The sequence below is a fragment of the Pinus tabuliformis genome, chromosome X (assembly GCF_031772625.1).
Source record: "Pinus tabuliformis cultivar Carrire ecotype Pingquan chromosome X, CPIR1, whole genome shotgun sequence".
NCBI classification, from domain to species: Eukaryota; Viridiplantae; Streptophyta; class Pinopsida; order Pinales; family Pinaceae; genus Pinus; species Pinus tabuliformis.
This window is the reverse complement of record NC_142308.1, coordinates 1,577,663,736-1,577,676,744: the sequence shown is the minus strand read 5'-3', so window position 1 is coordinate 1,577,676,744 and position 13,009 is coordinate 1,577,663,736.

The following is a 13,009-nucleotide window of genomic DNA, read 5'->3' as shown; positions in this document are numbered from 1 at the left end:
TCAAGTTACCATGAAAACATCATTTACATAAAATGTCTTAGACAATTATTCAAAATCACTCATAGGTTGTGGTAAACCATCATAATTCACAACATATTTAGATGAATGACTGGATGAATATGAAGATGACCCATATTCTTCTCTTTCATCAACTACTGCCCCATCTGAGTCAACATACATCCCACCATTTTGGGTTTCAAAAGTCTTCTAAATCTACAAATGGGTTTAGCAGGCTCCCATCTTAACACTGATTCTTTTGGTAGCAACCTCTTCAAAATATTTATGATCTAGAAGTGAATAATTCCTCCCTTTATTAAATTGAAGTCATAAAAAAGTATACCAACATCGCCCAATTTTAAGAGGTTTGTGCAACGACGATTATATTTATGCCCTTTGTTTTTCTCTTTTATTAATTTGTTTACCAACTACCATATCTGGCTTGTACACACCATTGAATGGGTGTGTATTTATGTCATACCAATGTACTTCAACTGCTGTGACATCTTCATTTTCTTTAATGACCTTTATAACATTTGTAACATATAATGGATATCCATGTGGATCTCCATCCACTAACACTATGATCATGAAACCCGCCTTAACATCTTGCACATAACCCTTGTAAAGGTTTTCCATGGCTTCACGTTGTAAACGTGATCTTCTAGAACCAATATAAATTTTTCTTTCCTCTATGTGTGAATAATTAATAATACCTTAAGATTGTTGCTGCTCAACAATGTTTCTTTCCTCATGTTCATTTGGCATATTTTGTGGCCAAATAAATGGAGTCTTCAAAAGTATACCTTCATTTATTGATCTCGAAATGATATCACTTTGATGATTGAAAAAAAATCCCACTGAAGTGAATAAACAACATTAAAGTACTCATATGTATCTCTAATATATTTTTTAATTTCTCCCAATCATTCAGAATAATTTATATCTCACTTATGCCTTCATGCATTTTTGATATCAACAATTGATTATAATAATAATATATTTGATGCAAATATTTGATGATTTGGAATGAACTTCAAAAATGCTAAACCTAATGATGACCCCCATTCTGCAGTAGTTGAATACTTCTTGCCCCATATAAGTGTTTTCCCATCAATTATTTTGATACAAAATTGATGTTAGAAGCTAATGCCATTAAGTTTTTCAATGAATTTATACTCATCATGTGATCACGGAACAAAAATTCGCATGTCAATAGTTTCTTCTAACACCTAACAAATAAGCTCTGGAATGTATGATTTATTAATAAATTCAATTAAGGATGGCAGGATCCCAACATCCTTTGTCCTCAATGCTACTAAAAATGGCTGAACATATGATCAATATGTTCATGATTTTTCCCAACAAGAAGGAAACCAACCTTTACCTTTTGAAAAATGCTCAATTCAACAAGCATGTTGAGATATCCAAAAACAATTTGATTTTTGTTTTCACGACTAGTGTTGTCTAATTGTAAATACAAAACTTCAGGAAGATTACCATACCAATGAGAAATCACATCATGAATTATGGTTATGGTCAGATTTGCATCATTATGAACATTTGGAGCTATGAAGTAAACCCTTGGCCACATTTTCCCATTAAATACCATACAACTGACCAAGTGAAACTGAATAAAATTTTCCTCCTGTAAATTTTTTGGTGTGCAGAAAAAATGTGGTAGAAGTGTTTTCTTTTGGTCCATACCTTCATTTATCAAACCCAAATATCTATTTGGATTATCAGAACACTTTTTTCAATGCTTATACAATTTTTTCCTTTCACTTTTTTGCTGATTACGATGCTCTTGAGGTGCTTTGACAATGGAATCTGCACATAACATAAAAGAAACCTATTAATAAATTCATTTTCATAGTTGATAACTATCCAATTTTTAAAAACAATGTTATGAATGCATACCTCTTTCTGCCTATTGAAATTTATCCCTTTTTGATTTAAGAGAAGCACACGTACTGCAAATCCCCATCCTTGTCTTCTTAGGAATATGAACATGGTTGAATTCTTTCCTCCATATCCTCGTAAAATATGAATATGTAATAAAACTACCATCTCCTTTAGCACCTTCTGCATATCCTTTGTATAATTTGTAGATTTCTCGTCTTGAGAAATTATCTAGAATATGTATTGTGTCTTTATTTGGCATATAGTCTCCATGCTTTGAAAAGAAGTTTTTCATCCATGACATTGTAGTATTTTCTAATGGCCCAATTTCTTGTCTATAACTTACTTTTGAATAAAACATGGGATATTTTTCTAATCTTGATTGGATTTTTGAAATACAAAAATTTCCAATTGAATGAAACATTTTGAAATTATTTCTATAGAGCAATAAATTCCCAGTGTGATAATCATAACTTGCCAATGTATATTGCACACACCTCACTAAATATGATTTTTTCATGCTTTTATTCATTGAAAAATATCTCTTTCTTTTATGTAATGAAAACTTAAAATCCATACGTTTCAAGCAATCCTTTTGACAACATTCACTTGAAATTCGATCACTGATAGAACTTCTTCTTGCGAGCTATATACCTCGTATAATTGGAATATCTTGGATTGATATGAAAAGGTCTAGTCCTACTCCTAGATACAATATTTTCTTGCAACATCTCCATCATTTCGTTATCCTCACTATAAACATTTTCATCATCATTAAGAGGAATAGTATCCTCACTATGATAATTTTGAACATAGTTAGGAAATTCAACATCATCATTGCTCGGAAAATATTCATTACCAACCTCATGTGTAGGATATTCTTCACTATCATCATCCGTGCTTTTGAAATCCTTTCTCAAAGGAAATTATTCAACATCTTCATTTGTGCTTTTAAAATCCTCACTTGGAGGAAAATATTCACCATCCTTATTTCTTCCATTGAAATCATCACTTTAAGGAAATCCTTCACCATCATCATCTGTGCTTTTATAATCCTTGCTAGGAGGAAATCCATCGCTGTCATTGGTGTTTTTGAAATATTTTCTCAAAGGAAATTATTTACCATCCTCATTTCTTCCGTTGAAATCCTTAATCGAAGGAAATCTTTCACAATTATTATCTGTGCTTTTGTAATCCTTGTTTGGAGGAAATACATCATCATCAATAATAATTCTTTTGAAATCCTCGCTTGGGAGAAATTCTTCACCATCCTCATTTATTCCATTGAAATCCTTGCTTGGAGGAAATCCTTCACCATAATCATCTGTGCTTTTGAAATCCTTGCTTGGAGAAAATTCATCATCATTATTTGTGCCTTTGAAATCCTTGTTTGGAGGAAATCCTTCACCATCCTCATCTGTGCTTTTGAAATCCTCACTTGGAGGAAATCCATCATCATCATTAGTGCTTTTGAAATATTTTCTCAGAGGAAATTCTTCACCATCCTCATTTCTTCTATTGAAATCCTCACTAATAGGAAATCCTTCATTATCATCATTCGTGCTTTTGTAATCTTTGCTCAGAGGAAATCCATCATCACCATCACTGCTTTTGAAATCCTCTCTTGGAGGAAATTCATCATCATCATTTGTGCCTTTGAAATCAATGCTTGGAGTAAATCCTTCACCATCATCATTTGTGCTTCTGAAATCTTTGCTTGGAGGAAATTCATCATTGTTGTTTTTTTCTTTTAAATAATTTCTTGGAGATAATTATTCACCATCATCATTTGTGCTTCTGAAATCCTCGCTTGGAGGAAATTCATCATCATTGTTTCTGCCTTTCAAATCATTTCTTGGAGGAAATCCTTCATCATCATCATTTGTGCTTCTAAAATCCTCCCTTGGAGGAAATTCATCATCATCATTTCTTCTATTCAAATCATTGCTTGGAGGAAATCCTTCACCATCATCATTTGTGCTTCTGAAATCTTTGCTTGGAGGAAATTCATCATCATCTTTTCTGCCTTTCAATTCATTGCTTAGAGGAAATTCTTCACCATCATCATCTGTTCTTCTGAAATCCTCGCTTGGAGGAAATTATTAACCATCAGCATTTGTGCTTATGAAATCCTCGCTTGGAGGAAATTCAAAATCATTGTTTATGCCATTCAAATCATTGCTTGGAGGAAATCCTTCACCATCATCATTTGTGCTTCTAAAATCCTTGCTTGAAGGAAATTCATCATCGTTGTTTCTACGTTTCAAATAATTTCTTCGAGCTAATCCTTCACCATCATCATCTGTTCTTTTGAAATCCTCGCTTGGAGGAAATTCATCATCATCCTTTGCGCCGTTCAAATCATTGCTTAGAGGAAATTCTTCACCATCATCATTTGTTCTTTTGAAATCCTTGCTTAGAGGAAATTCATCATCATCCTTTGTGCCTTTCAAATCATTTCTTGGAGGAAATTCATCATCATCCTCATCAGTGCTTTTGAAATCCTCGGTCGGAGGAAATTCCTCATCACCATGAGCTCCTTTGAAATCCCGACTTGGAGAAAATACATTATCCTCATATGTGCATTTAAAATTATCATTTGTAGGAAATTTTTCATCCTCCCCTTCGTCAGTAGTGCTCTCATAATCCTCACAATTAGGACTGAGTGGAAAATTTGACTCTCTATTGATAGTGAAACAATTCCTGTTATATTCATCAATATGAATAGAGTTGTTACACGAGGAAGATGTTAATGTTGCAGAAAGAGAAACTTCACTATAAAAAGAATCCATGACCTTTCATAGAAGGTGTTGAATGATACAAATGCATTCTCTCCCAATGACAATTTATAACTTAGAGAATGAAAATTTCCTTCCAAAGTTTTCCCCCAAAAATTTTGGCCGAACAATTTCCCTCCAAAATTTATTTGAAAACATTCTAGTAAAATTATGTCTTGAAAATTTTGACCCTACTTTCTATTCACATTTTCCACATGAGTTTTCTTTTGAAGTTTCCCTTCAAAAATAAAATAAACATTTTACTTAAATTATCTTACATTAACTAGGAAATTAAGTTAGTTTTTGTAATTTGTATTTTATTTTTTATCCCACATTTAACAGAAAATAATCTAAACCTATAATATTAACTATATATTATTATTATTATTATTATTTTGAATCCCACATTTAAGAAACGTTAAAGTAATCTCACAATCTTCGTTATTTAATAACTTTTATTGTTTCTATTCCTCACATTACATCAAATCTTCTTGAGCATTCATTAAAACTACATTGTCATCGAGAAGACATTCAAAGGGATATTTTCACATTTCAAAGGTTAGTTTTCCTTCTATATTGACCATTTAAAGAGGAATATGGGGAAAATATGTAGTTTTATTGTTTTTGTGTTGATTGTTTTTAACAGTTATTCTTTTTTCTTGAAGATTTTTTTTTTTTAATTTTAATTTTATTTTATTTTTTATTTTTTTATATATAATACATTATTTTAGGAGATTAATGACAAAATTATCACATTTTTTAGATTTTTATGGAGAAAAATACAAAAAAAACTCACATTCATAGGATTTTTAGGAGAAAAAAAAGAAAAATCGTATTTTTAAGGGCTTTGAAATGGAAAAATCAGTTTTCAATTTTTTTTTGAAGAAAATCGTTTAAATTTTTTTTATTTTGTCTTTTTTCCTCCTAGGGAAGTTCAATTCATTAATTTGAAATTTGTGAAATCGTTCAAATGCTAGCTTAAAAGAAAAATTTGCTAGCCAACTCCAACACAATGCCTGCGACCTTGCGATTCCTTGGCAGACGTTGTGCCGATTCGTAGAGTCGGCTCTTCATTTTTTTTAATTAAAATATAGTTTTATATTTTTAATTTTGTTTTATTTTGTTTTTAATTTATAAACTTATCTTATAGTTACATATTTTAAATTTTTTTTATTTAATTTTTATTTTTTTAATTGTATAATTTTTATTTGTTATTTTTTAATTTTTATTTGCATTGAGGGTACTTTTTTTTATTAGAGTTTTATGCTTTTGTATTTCAAGTTTTTCTTTTAGTTATTTATATTTTTTTTGTTGTATTTTGATGTAGGAGCATTCAACCCAAGAGAAAATCATTGTATTTTAGTAGACATAGGGGGGTCATGTGTTTTAAGGAAGTTGGATTCCTAAGTGTTGAATTAATGTAATATTTAGGCTTTTGAGTGAGTAGGATAGGAATTAATTAGATAATGTGAGATATTTTGTAAATGCTCTCGAATGAAGGAGAGAATAAGTGGTTAATAATGACAAGAGAGTTAGAACTCAATTATAACTCTTAAGGTAGTTTCATGATTCGAGGAACTAGAGAGGACATTTAGGAGTCAGTTCAGTAGATTAAGGATCTAAACCAGGAAATTGGTTATAGAGTCCTATGTATAAATGTAAGCCTAAAAGGCATAGTTAGATAGGTTAGATCGGTGAGATAGGTTTGACTGTAAGCCTACGGGCAAGAGGGAGGAGGCCATTGATATTGAAGATCAGGCCTGAGAGACAGAGAGTCTCGATATGTAATCAGTTGTTTGTTTATCAATACAGAGGTTTATTCCAAACTGTATATGTGTGTGTGTTACGAGTATTGATAGATTGAATTGTGTGTGAATTTGTAGGCTCTGTAACAGGGGTTGCAGGTAGAGTTCTATAGAACTACGCAGAGGAGAATAATGATTCAGAGGAATCATAATGGGTCTTTGAATCCAATTGGAGGATCAGAGCAGAGCTCTGGAGAGACAGCGATGTGAGGATTCACAGAAGTCAAGCTCAGGAGTGAATTGAGCATCAGAATAGCAGAAGGACAAGAAACTTTGAAGAAACTTGAACCACAGAGAAAACACTGAAGAAATAGTGTAAAACATAAGTAAAGAGAAGAGCGGAGAAGTGAAGAGGTGATACACAACAACCATTGGATCTTATAGATCAATGGGCGGGATCGATTCACATCGTGGAAGAGCACAGAAGATAGTCGGCGAAAAAGTAATTTTTATACAGGAAAGTGGTATTTCGGGTAGAGCAAAAGTGGTAAGTGGTATTGAAGGATGATCACCCGATTCCACTCATTGGTTGACACGTAGCACGAAAGTGGAGAGAGAAAACCACTTTATCGGGTGGGTTTTCTCCGTGCTTGTGTCTCACTCGAAATCATCGTGGACCATTGGATCCATTGAGTGCAGGTCCACAATGGAGGATTGTCGCACAAGTTGTTCGATCGAAGATCGAAGAAGGTAGAGTGCAGCGGAAAGGATTGAAGCCACGAGACGGACATGACGAAGTTATAGATGTGGGTCTAATAATTTGAGTTCTAGAAGGTTATGTTATCGCATATCGGGGATGCAAGGAGTGTTTAGTGTGATCGCAGAGAATTGCGATTGTGATAAGCGATAAAGTGAAACCTCAGAAACTATGCAAGGGCTTTAAAAAGTGCATAAAAGGTATGCTTGCAATGGAATTCTATCATAAAGGGTTTATAATAAAATAATGCACCTATATGAGGTTTTTATGTGAAGGTCCAATTATAAGTGGGTTTGAATATATATGCGGGCTTAAGGGTTAATAAAAGGTTTAAACTAAGGTTTAGTAGAATGAATGATTTCCAATAGAAAGGAAAGGATGGATTAAGGGTTAGACTTGGTTAGTCTATAAATTATTCCTTAGAGATTAAGAAAGGGGGCCTTAACCATTGATGGTTGAAGATTTTGACTCGTTAGAGAGTTAAAATTCCTGGGACAAATGTCCTTATGCATTTTACATGCATACTGTCGGTGTAAGTGGGGGTAACCCTATGTCATTTGGTATCAGAGCCGAATTGTAATTGAAACAATTGGTGTTAAAACAAAACAAAGAAATTCTATGTGAAATAATTGAGAACAAAGTTATGTCTTAAGGTTTTTATGCAGGCAAGGAAGGATCAGATTCTAATTTTATAGAAAGTAGGCACACAGAGGTGATGTGTAGTAGAATCCCCAGATGCAAGAAACAGAGGACAATCCATTCAAGGTATAGGTGGAATGGTGGAACAAGATCATGCAGATATCTTGAAGGTGAAGTGATATGTTCTGTTTTGATTTGATTGGAGAATGTGTGTTTGTACATTGATGCATAGATAACAACAAAATAAGGTGAGAAGGTTGCAACATCTAGAGCAAGGAGTGCTTGAATTGGTTCCAGAGGAAAGAACCAGAGAAATGCTAAGAGACTGAGCTTAGAGGAGAGAAGCTTAGTAAAGAATATGTAGCAAGAAGGAGAATTGTTATTGTAGAGGTGTTGTTGCAGTTCATAAAGGCGATTCCATAGAGGACGTGGGTAGAATTGCAAGGTAATGAAGGAAGCTGGTAAGACTTTCTAAGTGAAAGAAGAGGTGGTCAAAACCAAGTATTTCATGGTGATTGAAATACAAGAGGACAGTTGTGTTCTTGAGAAGTGCTCAAAAGAGGTTCTAGAGATAGAGAACCAAGTGCTTGCCAAAAGACCAAATACAGAGGAAAGCTTGGTGAGGTAAGTTGAAACAAGGAGGACTTGTTGTTGCAGAGGCTTTAATGCAACTCATAGTGAGTGAGTGAGGAGCTCATGAAGATAGAGAAGAAGATGGCTACTAATAGTCATAGAAAAGGTTCTGAGGAAGACCACAACAGAAGAAACATGAAGAAAGAGGATGCCAAGGCAAATGGCAAGAGGATGAGTTAAGATGAAATTGACAAAGAAATTGCAGAGTTAAAAGAACAACTTGATGCATTGAGGAGGATACTTGAGGAAAACTAGAGACTAGGTTGGGTCTTGAGGAAGAAGCCAGTGAAGTGGCATAAGTTGCAGAGAAGGCTACAACAGAGGCAGGTAAGGCGGCTGATGAAAAAAATCAGAGAAGCTAAGTTGGAAATGAAAATGGAAGTGTCCATTTGTGAAGCAGAACAGGGTGAAGTTCTGAATGAAGATGAAGACTTGAAGACTGAAACTTCAAGTGAGGCCAAAGGGTCACATGGTTTTAAATCTGACAATTTGTGTATATTTTCAGGTGAAACATGTAAGGAAGGACAATTTTCTGATATTGTCACAAAGGAGGAAGAAGACAAGAAAAATATAAATTCTGTTCTAGAAGAAGATGAGATAGATAGGTCTCATATATAGTTGGGGAAAGATATCAAGCAACCAAGTGAAGGGCTTGAGGAGATTGAAAAGGAGACCATCAAAGAATTTCTGAGTCATAAAGAGAACTTGGAACAACAAGGAGATATGATGGTTGAAACATCAAGTGGGACCATAGGGTCTTATGTTTGTAAGACTGATAGTTTGTCTGTGGATGCATAACAAATGTAGGAGAATATTAATACAGATGGTGAGACAAGGATAGCTCTTGGAGAAGGTAAACAACAAGAGATTAAAGGCAAACTTGAAGAAGAGACTATGTTAGCTGAAAACATAGTAAAGGATCATCAGTTCACCATGATGATAGGCAGAGCAGAAATAGCCATGGGAGATGTTAAGAAGGAAGAAACCTATGCAAAGGATTGAACCTTGGGAGAAAGGACATCTGATGATTGGTCACTAACAAAGGAGGGTTTTGCAGAATATGAGCAATATTTTGAAGCTGTCAAAAGTATGGAAAAGTATCTTTCAGAAGATGAATACTCTGAAGTAAAGGATAAGGGAGAATATCTATTGAATGAGGAAGGCAGTGACTTATTGCAGCAGAAAGAACTTAGTAATGAAATTGTTACAACACAGGGACAATTTCTTATGGGAAAAAGAGATGAAGTTCAGTTTGAAGAACTAATATGCGAGACAACAGTTGAAACTGTTGAGCGTTGTAATTTTCAAACTAACAATTCGTTTATAAATGCAAGGATTATAAGTGATGATGAAATACTTTCGAAGTGTCACAAAGAAATTGCATTGCTGGAATATTTGCTGGAAAATTCAGAGTATGATAGTGTGGTTGCAGAGGAAGGAGTTCACTACACTAGACAAGCGTAGAAAGACATCATTAGAGTAGATGGTGTGGAGGAGAGACTAGTTGATAGTCTCATGAATTCTATTAAAAATTCAAAATAGCATACTGATGTGCCGACAGAGGAGAAAGAAACAGAGAAGCAAACTGAATTGTTTCCAAAGGAAGATAAGGCACAAAAGCCTTATGTTTTTAATTTTAACAAGTGTTTTATGAGTGCAGGTTTATTTGCAGATGCTGGAGGAAATTTGGCACAGATGAGCAACAAAATAAAGATGAAAGAAGAAGATTCTATGGAATAATTTAATCCATGGAACAAAGATGCTCAATTGTTGGAGAGAATGTTGGAAAGTCATGATCCAGTGCAAACAGAAATAATCATGAAAGAGGGTAAGGATGAAAGGGAGGTAGTAAGCGTCAGATTCAAAGAAAAAGTTGGAGCAAGAGTGGTGAGCCCCAGTATTGTAGCAATAATGCTACAACTCCTGGAAATCCCTTCTTTAATTTTATCAACCCGGTAGTTCGTAACAAACTTGGAAGCGACGGTGCTGTATGCACAAGTACTAGCTCTTGCCGCAGCTGTCACTTGGTCAGCTGGCACAAGTCCGCTAGGGGCTCAAGCCAACTTCTATGAGCTCTTAGAAGAAGCTTTTTAACTGATGGACGAAAGCTAACTCAAAGGAAGCTAATCTACTTGCGGAAAGAAACTGAAAGCCAAAAAGAAACACAAACCCTAGCAAACCCTAATTCTACCAGCTAGTCCTACCGATGCAAAGGAGAGCATGCAAACTACCGAAAGAGATGCCATTACTTCTAAGAAGGTAAAATGCATGTGTCTAGGTTATCACCATCTGAAGAAAACATCTTTTTGTATTTTTGTTTAAGTTATTAGAATTATCATGCATGTGCTTTTAACTAGCTTTTCACTGTGCAGAGGTGGATCAAGGAGGAGAAATGCTTGGAAGAGGTCGGGAAGGTTCAGAGAGGGTCTAAGGAGTCCCTAACACCCTTCCAGAGAGTTTCACAAAGTTTGGCTATCAAGAAACCTCATTTGTGAGCTTCTACAGGAAGTCTGCAGGGGTTCTACAGGATGTTCTGAAAAGAGGATTTTGGAGAATGGATGGAGGGAAAAAGATGGAGGAATGAGTATGGAGGTGAAATAGGGGTGTGAAGAGGTCTAGGGCTTGGTGGATGAGGCTAAGGAGCGATTGGATTTGTTCAAGGATGGATGAAGCGATGTTGCACAAGAAGATGAGAATCATGGCAAAGTAAGCGGATGAGGCAAATGTAAGGTAAGGGTATAAGTGAAGGGCGAAGCAGGTAGGTTGCATGGAGTATGGGCAGGTAAGGAAGGATAACAGGTACTCTGCAAGTGGTTTTTCAAACTGACCAAACAAAGACATGCAAGAAAACAAAGATCTAGTTATAAAACCTATGACCTAGTTACTTCACTCTAATCTGACCTAACAGCAAAAGGAAATGAACAAAAGTTTATTTGCAGTGAAACCATGTGAAACAACTATGAAACTAAGTGATCATAAACCTAAGCATGCATCCAAACTGATATCAAGTTCTACAAACGAGATTCAAACACTAATGATTGCATGGTGAAGCAAAGAAAGTGTTTTTGTTTGGGACAGCAGGGTTACTTCAACTCCAGCCCCTGATCCAATAAGGAAGAGGTGAAACCAAAAGCGTTTGCTGACCCTTTTTTGGAGCTTTTTCCTGTTATTATCCTACCAATATATTCTAAACATAAACAACTACTTTAACCATCAAAAGAAATCTAAATAACGAAGCAAGATCTAAATCTAAATAGCAGATTTTATTTTTAAGAACGTAGCAAACACATAAAGATAAACGAAGGAGGTACTGGGCGCTTGAGATGGGCCCAACCCCAAGAGCTATAGCCTCCCAAGAGAGATTTTGAGCTGGTGCAAAGCTGGATTCATTTTTATTGATCAAGAAATGAAAAGTTACATCAAAACTATCCACAAGAAGAACTTGCAAATGAGCTGAAAGCAAAGCTAATCTATTGCATCCAAATCGAACCATAAACTAGCTAACTATTGGCTACAAATGACTGACCACTAGCTAACTATCTACTGGCTAACTAGCTAACATCCACTGGCTAACCAAAATGAGGCCCTAAGCCTTCTTATTTATACAATTTGAGGACCCAACAGTCCTCCTAAAATTTAGGGACTCGGCTGCCCAAGACTTGTAGTTAACAACAGTCCTACTTGACTTGCTTGGATGCCCTTGTGCTAATTGATTCGGTGGCCCTTGAACTCCGAGCTGATGGTGGAGAATTCGAGGTAAGGGCCCATAAATGAAGGGGACACCTTCCTACAAATCCTCTCCCTTGTTCTCCCACGAATTTGGCTGCCAAGTGCTCATTAAGACCTTCAATTTTGTCTCCAAATTGACCAAAAAGGCTACACAAAGCACCCATTAGACTTGTTGGCATAATGACTAACCAAATTCACTCTATTAACATATATATAATAAAAAACATGCAATAAAATAATGAGAATGGTGGATTAAGTCAAATTAGGAGGTTGAATGAGCCCAAATAATTGTCCATTTTTGGGGCTCATCATCACCCCCCTACTGAAAGTGTTGCTCATCCTCTGAGCAACCAATCTCTCTCTCCTCATCCTTGATGGCCCTGGTGGCTTCTTTGGCTAACATCTCGGCCGATTCCTCCTTTGGCTTCCCTCTTTTCAAACTTCCTGTAGAAACAGTTCGCTGGCTTCCTATAGAAACAGTCTGCTAACTTCCTGTAGAACCAATTTTCTCTGACTTTGCTTGCTTGGCTGGGGGTGCCTTCTCCTTGAACTGTGCTGCTGCCTGAAAGCTGACGAATCCAACACAAATGGCAAGTCTAATGTATTATAAAAGCACACAAGTACAATGAACTGCCCGAGAATAGATATTGCATGCCAAAGCTGGATGGGAAAAAGTGTTTCCAGGCCTTTAACTGAATCAAATGGCATTCTTAATCTTGGATTTGAACTCTGCTAAGAATTGATAACAGAAGCAGAACAGAACATAAGATAGATCAAGGGCAGAGAAAATATGACTTGCTCACATATCACTGCTATGAATCATCATTTCC